The sequence below is a fragment of the Durio zibethinus genome, chromosome 7, assembly GCF_047325235.1.
Source record: "Durio zibethinus cultivar Kanyao isolate XHJ-2024 chromosome 7, ASM4732523v1, whole genome shotgun sequence".
Taxonomy (NCBI): Eukaryota; Viridiplantae; Streptophyta; class Magnoliopsida; order Malvales; family Malvaceae; genus Durio; species Durio zibethinus.
In genome coordinates this window covers 24,626,299-24,634,350 of record NC_143168.1, presented here as the reverse complement: position 1 = coordinate 24,634,350, position 8,052 = coordinate 24,626,299, and the positions used below count along the sequence as shown (strand labels likewise).

Here is an 8,052-nt window from a genome sequence, read left to right as displayed (position 1 = left end):
ATATACTAAAAATACATTAAATATGACCTCTTTTTATATTTCATATTGTTTGGGGTTGAGTTTTAATAATTCAATATTTTATCAATATGCCAAATAATAGTTATGTACAAACGTTTTAGGTAAATTTTAAAAATTAACTCTTTTTTGAGATAGTTGAAAATTTTTTTATAATACAACCTTGGAAATGGATCAATATTTTATGGAGAATCAGATTAATTTATATTAGTGTAAAATTAAAAAGTTTTACAATTTTTTTAAACCTTGATTTCAATAGATCAATGGAAAAAGATTAAACCATTTTTTTTCTTGTTGATTTGTTTCTCTCATTCATTGAATCTATTGAAATCAATTATTAAAAAAATGTGTAACACTATTTAATTTTATACTAGTTTAAATTGATCCATTCTCTATTTTATAAAATATTTTGGTGTTAGTACATTTAGGTGTTAGACAAATATTATTTTAAACATTATACATATTTATTTATCAACGGCATAATAGTAGTATCAAATATATTATCCTTCAAAAGGAGTAGAAGTGATCCTCTAAAGTCAAATTCATTTAAAATAAATAAATAAATAAAATTAATTTTATGATTAATATAGTTTTTTGATACTATGATTAATATAGTTAAAGATACAAATAAGAGAGAAAACATATAATCATATGCTGAAATTTTATGCCAAGACATTTCCAATCATTGTAAGTTGAGGTTCAAAAATCTTATCCATGCAATATAATAAAAGATGTTTGATCCAATGAACTCATCAGCTTCATAGTGAACATAGCAGCCATGTAGCTGAATCCGGGCAGAAACAACATTGTTACACAAAGTGTTAAACATTTCAGGAAGTGAGGTTACCCATTTGTAGCAGCCAATGTTGCTTAGGTCACCTCTGCATTGAAAGAGGCCTGAAATGCCATTGTTATCATCTCCTGTGGTAGTTTTGTAGAACTTTTCTTGGGAGGATTTCATTATGAGTTTTTGGAAAAAAACCGAAGGGAACAACAGAATGGTATCCTATGCTGACAATTATGCGACAAGAAAATTCAAAATGATACTAAGAAAATACAGCGAAAAGTAGCTGAAAGTATTCTAGTTGTATTACCTTCTGATGATTCCGGCTTGTATCTGGCGGTTCTATATTTCTGGATTCAGAATAGGAAAATATTCCATTAAAATTACAAGCTTGTTAGAGACAGTAGTTAAAGGGATAAATAAGATGAGATTACATAAAGACCTGCAAATGACTTTTAACATGATAGATTGCTAAGCCTTCAACAGTCATGAGCTCTAAGACACCTTTTGGAGTAGCTCCTGTAAGTTTAAATTATTAGCCAAAATTAGCAAATGATGTATATAAATCATTCCCTACATGGTAATGAGAAAATTTACAACATGTGTAATACGCACGTTCACTGCCACCCGGCTGATTAACAGCTTCCACAAAAGCCTCTTGAAGCTCCGGTGTCCAATGCATACGGGGCTTTGTTGGAGGAGCAGTGATCGATGGGTAAAGCATCACTAGAAAATTATCCATGTGCTGCAGGTTGATTCTGATGAAACTGAGGCTGTTGATTTGAGATATCACCAGAAGGTTTCAGCAGCTGATACATTTTTTAGTTTTTTCATAAACCAAAAGAAATGAAAAACACACACAGACATTCAAACAAAAGCAAATTATAGTTCACAAAAAAAAAAAAAAAAAAAAAAAAAACAAAGCTTCTGATGGCACATCTATAACTGGGCCAGATAGATCTTGTCCTCTCTAAAAGCAAACGGCTAAGATAATGGGGTTTTCATCCACAACCAAGTACTTTTTCTCCATGGGAAAATGTCCTTGGAAGCTAAGTAGGAAATAGTATGAAAAATCATGAGTTAGTTGAATTTTGGTAGTTAAAAGTTCTAAAGAGAATCAGATTTTATATAGTGTCTAAAGAAGGAAAGTTTCAAAAGTTGATATGAAGTTAAGAGCAGCAGTGGCAAAATTGTGTCACCTTGAGAATTGTAAAACCAGAAAATAACAAAGAATAAACTGAGCATCTGCCAAAGAAATTAAATAATTAACCTTAAAAGTTGCTTAAGACGTTTCTGCACCAATTCTATCTAATAAAATTCAGGAACATATACCTTCAGTTTGGGATCTGAGACATTGGTATCACCGAGAATCTCACTCCAGTCTGTATCCAGAGCATTATCAACAGAGATCAGCTGATCTGCCCACTCCTGCCAACCGATTCTCTTATGGTGGTCATCAGATGCCATGACACCAGGGCTGCTTTCCACCAGCTCATTTGGACCAGGAACATTTTCAGGCAAATCAAGAAAGTTTTGAAGCCGATCTAAAGACCAAGAAACATCTTTATTTCTCCTGTGGGTGACTAATTAATGCTGTGGGCTGTCCTGAAAATAAAGAATCGAGGTGGAAAGATGCTAATTCCCTTGAAGACTGAGAAATGAATGCAGGATTTTGAGAATGTTGATCATGTGCTAAAGCTGAGGCATGCATGTCATTGGTGGTTATGGAAAGGGATGGAAACAAATTCCCAGGGGTTCCATTGGTGGGTAAGGGTAATGGAGATTCTTTTGGTGATACATAGGTTTTCATCATTTCCCTTCCTGAGGAAACCTGTAAAGAACCAGACAATATGGGATACCTCACTTTGAAAGGAGTAGGGAGGCTGGAAACGATGAAGACATAGCAGCAGAGACCAAAGTTCCCGATTATCAGCTGTTTTATATCTAAATATCAGCAACCTGAATAAACAAAGCAAGATGCTTGCTAACGTCATATATCAAGAAATTCAACAATCTTTGATTCAGTGGCTCTAAACTTACTTTGCATTATCATAGGACATGGTTACACAACTCTATTACTTATGATCAAATAAAAGTATAACCATGTCCATTTCTTGATCATGAACCATGAACTACAAGTAATGATGACATGACCACTGCAAAATGATTTCTAGAACATACAAACTTAACAAGTAAAACCATCATATGAGAAATGACAGTTTCACTTCACCTCAACCAAAAAGGAACCATTACATTGGTTTTCCATACAAATTTGAATATTTTCAGTATTTACAACCACTCCATTAATCTCATACCAATAAGTCAAAGCCAAAAAAGAGACCATTTATTACCCAAAAAAAATAGATCATTTACGGGGGACTAAAGAAATAAAATATATTTTACTTCTGTCATAGAAAGAAATAAGTAAAGAACCCAAAAAAAAAATAATAACTTGAAGTGATTTTGACCAAAAGAGTCCCAATATCTTGATCAACAAGTTGATATCTCTAAATATTGATGCAGGAGCACAGTAAAAAAGCAAGATTTTTGAGGAAATGGAATCTACAGAAGTATTAGCAGGAGGCGGATCAACCAGAATCTTCTGTCCAACTAAATCCATCTCATATTCATGTCCAAAGAAAAATCACATAAAAAGCGATACAATTTCTTTACGAACAAGTGGATATCTCTAAAAGTGGAAGCAGAATCACCATGAACGAGCAAATAAATTGATTTTTGACAAATGAAAGAATGAAGAAGTACTAGCAGGAAATAAATCAACCAAAGTCCACTGTCCAATTAAATCCATTTCAAGTTCCACTCAAACAAAAATCACATAAAAACCTATTCATTGTAAAAATGAAAAAAAAAATTTTCAAAGTCTATGAAAGCCACAATAAGGAAATTTACTTAGAGTAACCTCAAGAAAGCATCAATTACAAATACCAAAAAAAAAAAAAAAAAAAAACACACAAGAAAGCTTCTAGTAAATTGACATAAACCATCACCTCTCACTTGTCCAAAACAAAAAAAGGTGACTACTTTCCCCACCAACCGAAAACCAAATTCCAATCGATGAAGTTGTTAGACAAAAACTGAAAAGACACTTCAGAAAGCAAATAATCAATAACACAGCTTCCGTAATAACCAAACCAGACCAAACCAAGAACATAAAAAACCCATTTCATAACTTACCACAACTAATTAAAAACAATCAAAATTCAACAAAAGACGCTTTTCTAAGAATTGGGTATCCCAGGTTAATAAATTATGGTCAATATATTCTATAAGTAAAACTTTTTTTTTCAAAAAAAAATTCAAAAAGGGTATAAAAGAATCTTACTTTGAATGTTGTTGAAATCAAGAACAAATGGATCCCTAAGAAGTTGGTAATCGGATAAAATAGAAAAGCTGATGTTTTTGAGGACCAAGAAAACCAGAGTACCAAAACAGGGACGAGAAACAGCACATGAAAGAAATATTCCTTTTGGATTATCCAAAAAGGATGCTTTTTGTTTTTGTTTTTCTTTTCTTCTTGGTTTCTCCAAAGACACGAATTTTATCACAAGTAGGCAACGTCCGTGTGTTTATTTGTTTTCTTATTTGTTTTTTTTTTTTTTTTTTTGAGAAAACCATAGCTGTGCCCCTTGGATTTCATGTAATATCCTATGCTTCTGTTGAAAAATTCAAAACGTGAAATTTCAGTTTTTTATAATCTAAATTTTAAACTTTAAATAAATAACTTTAAGTATAAAAGATGATTTCGTTTTAAATATAAAAATAAAACTATTTTTTATAAGGTGAATTTGCATTGTAACCTTTATAAAAGGAGATGAATTATTATTGTTGCTAAGGGTTTATTTGTAAAACTGATAAATTCAAGGAGTGTAAATATAGTTTATCATTTTTTGGCTTGGTGGTGTGAGTGATTATGAAAGGCTGCTAAGCAAAAGGGAATGAATAAATTAGTGGGCCCATAAACAAGTGGTGGGTTTTTTTTTTAATACTCCTTTGGTTTTGCCAATCCACTTGAAATTTCTCCTGTTTTAGTTTATTTTATGCTACTTGGATTTTGGTCAAATTGTATCTTGAAATTTTTGGAATTTAGATTTTAACAAACATTGCTTTCTTTCTGTAGCATTACAATTTTTCAATGACAGAAATTATTAGTACTAGTATGATTATTCGTGCATTGTCAAGGGTCAAATTTTTTTTATTTTATTATGTTTATTAATTTAATTTTTTTATCTCAAAATTAATCTAATTAAAAAATAAAAAAAAAACAAAAGAGCTAAATAAGAGTGACGTAGATATCTCAATTACCTCATTTTTTTTAATAAACTTTATCTAATTAAAAAAATTAAAAAAGTGAAAAATATAAAAAAATAAAAAATAACCATATGGATACCTTATTGAATTTAAAATATTAATTTCGCATCAAATATTATATATAATAAAAATTAATAATAAAAAATATATATTTATATATATATATATATATATATATATCTCAATATGGGTCAACCCAAAATACTTTTAATATGCTTCCACTCCGATTTTATTTTTCTAAAAAAAACTCTACTCATCTAAGCTTGATCTTAATTTGAAAAAATTACCTTATATTGGATTGAGATACAACGAAATCCTTTTAGTATGAATTGCTTTAGTATCTCTATCTATTGACACATTTTCTAAATTTTGTTAAATTAAAAAACTAGAAAAAAAAAAGTCAATTGTGAGTGTATGCAAAATTATCATTGGCCTTTTTTTTCAAAAAATTAATTTAATTAAAAAGCATAAAAATAGAAATAAAAAAGGAAAAGAAAAACAAAACAAAAAGGAAAAAGGACTCTCAAAGATACAATATGACATTCCAATTGAGTTTAAAATATTAATATATTTAATTAAATATTTAATAATATTTTTATTAATTGAAATACAAAAAAGAATAAAATAATGAAGAAAAAGGAAAAATAGACAAAGAAAAAAAAAGAAAAAGAAGAAATAATTGGGATGCCATTTGAAAATGAAAAAATAAAATAAAATAAAAGAAAGCCAAATGAGGATGCAATGTAGATTTATTAAATTAAAATATTAAATAATAATTTATTAATATAATGTGTGTATAGAAATAGAAAATTAAAACAAATAATAACATATATATTTATATACATTCGAAGGGGTAAAACACCATAAATTCGCATCTAACTTGACATTAATTTTTGAAAAAAAATTTCAATCTGATCTCAAATTAAAAAATACACTTGTTGGATTTAGAGAAATTGAAACCAATCGAATATAGACTTAATACATAAAAATTAAAAAGAATGAAAAAATATACATTTTGAATCAATAATATCAAATGAGTCCTTATATAAAAAGCTTAAAAATAAAAAATTAATTAAATATTGAAAAAAAAAGAAAGGAAAAAGAAAAACTGAATTGAAATGGCATGTGGCACCTCGTAGAATCTTCGTATGTATGCACAATTTAAAATATAAACAAAGAAATGATGAAAAAACAAAAAAGGAAGCCAAATGAAAATGGTATATGAATTTATTAAATTATGGTAATAAATAATTATCTTATTATATAGTACATATACATATACAAAATTAAAATTAAATGAAAACTAAAACATATATTTATATCATGAATTTAAAAAAATAATAAAGATCAAAAAAAAAAAGAAAAATGAAATCTCAATGTGACAAAGACACCTCCATAATATTTTTTTAAAAAAATTAAAAAAATTTAACTAGTAATATCAAATGGACCTCGCTCCAAAATTTTAAAAAATATTTAAAATATTTATTAAATATTAAAATAGATAAAAGAAAAAAAAAAAAAAGGAAGAAAAAGATGCAAATGACTTGGCTTGACATAGCCTTGTATCAAGTGGATCCCATAAAAAAATTTAAAATCTTTATATATTTATTAAATTTAAAAAAATAAAAAAAAATGTGACATACATTTGATATCAAGTGTGTTCCATACAAAAAGGAACTTAAAATCTTTAAAAAATATATTTATAAAAAAGTATAAAAAAGAAATTTAAAAAAAAAAAAAAGAAGCTTAGTGTAAAGTGTATCCCAGCTTTAAAAAAATTTAAATGAAAAAATATATATTAAATATAAAAAAATCTTGAAAAAAAAAGTAAAAACAAAAGAAAAAGTTTATGAAAGAGTTTAAAAATTAAAAAAAAAAAAATTGGGGATGCGCACTGGCACCGAGGTTAAATTCCATACAAAACAAAATTTATTTAATAGGTGAATAAAAAAAAGAAAAAAAAACTTGATAAAGTAGGTCCATCTTAAAAAAATTTTATAAAATTTTAAAAAATAAGTAAATTATTTTTTTAAATCTAGTAAAAATTATTAAAAAAAAACCCATTAAAAAAAAGAAAAAAAATGGAGAAAGTGCCATGTGACATATTCAAAGGAAAATCTGTACATGGCATATTAATAAAATTTATTGTTTAGATGGTGTTCCCCCTTGGCTTGGTTTCCAAGTGTGAACAAAATTTTGAAGCTGAAATTAATTACATCATAGTACTTTCCAAGTTGTAATAAATTTTTCAAAATTTTATGTATTATGTAATTGTGAAATTAAAGTAATGATGATAATAAAGTTAATAACCTTGATAAGTTGCTAAAAACACAAGTCATTTGATGAGAAACAAAATCAAGGGTTGTTTATATATATATATATATACACATTATACACTATATATTTTTTAAATATAATTTTTTTATATATTTAAAATTTTTAGAATTTAAATTTTGATCATTGAAATTAAAAATTTAATCTTATTTATATAAAAAAAAAGTAAAATTTGATTTTAAATAGGTTGAAATTTTGAGATAAGTCTTATTCAGGAATTAAAAATTTTATTTATATAGAATGAAAATTAAAAAAAAAAAAAGACTCATAATGATTTATCATGTTAATTTTATTCATTGTTGCATGGTAAGTGTTCGAAAATTAGAATCATAACACTTAAATATTTGATTTTAATAATTAATCAATTATTTTTATAAATTGAAATGAAAGTAAGTTTCAATGGTTTTATAATAATAATAATAATAATAATAATAATAATAATAATAATTTTATATTTTTGCAAAGGAAAGCTTGCCAAGACATGCAAATTTTCCTCGTAAAAATTCACGCCCATCCGTGTTGATGTCTAGGTCTAGCGAGTAACTTCATGCAATGAATACAAAAATCAATTGTGTTTTTTCTTGTGAAAA

At 27.0% G+C, this 8,052-nt stretch overlaps 1 pseudogene across 1 annotated transcript; it reads right to left on the bottom strand.

Moving 5' to 3' along the window:
- Window positions 1-665: 665 nt before the first annotated feature.
- Window positions 666-4,352, bottom strand: LOC149518228 (protein PHR1-LIKE 1-like; annotated as a pseudogene). The gene is made up of 6 exons (XR_016343436.1): window positions 4,143-4,352; window positions 2,132-2,732; window positions 1,415-1,608; window positions 1,242-1,318; window positions 1,110-1,149; window positions 666-1,026 (listed from the first exon to the last, which is right to left on the bottom strand). The product of XR_016343436.1 is annotated as a protein PHR1-LIKE 1-like (transcript).
- Between the last annotated feature and the right edge of the window lie 3,700 nt (window positions 4,353-8,052).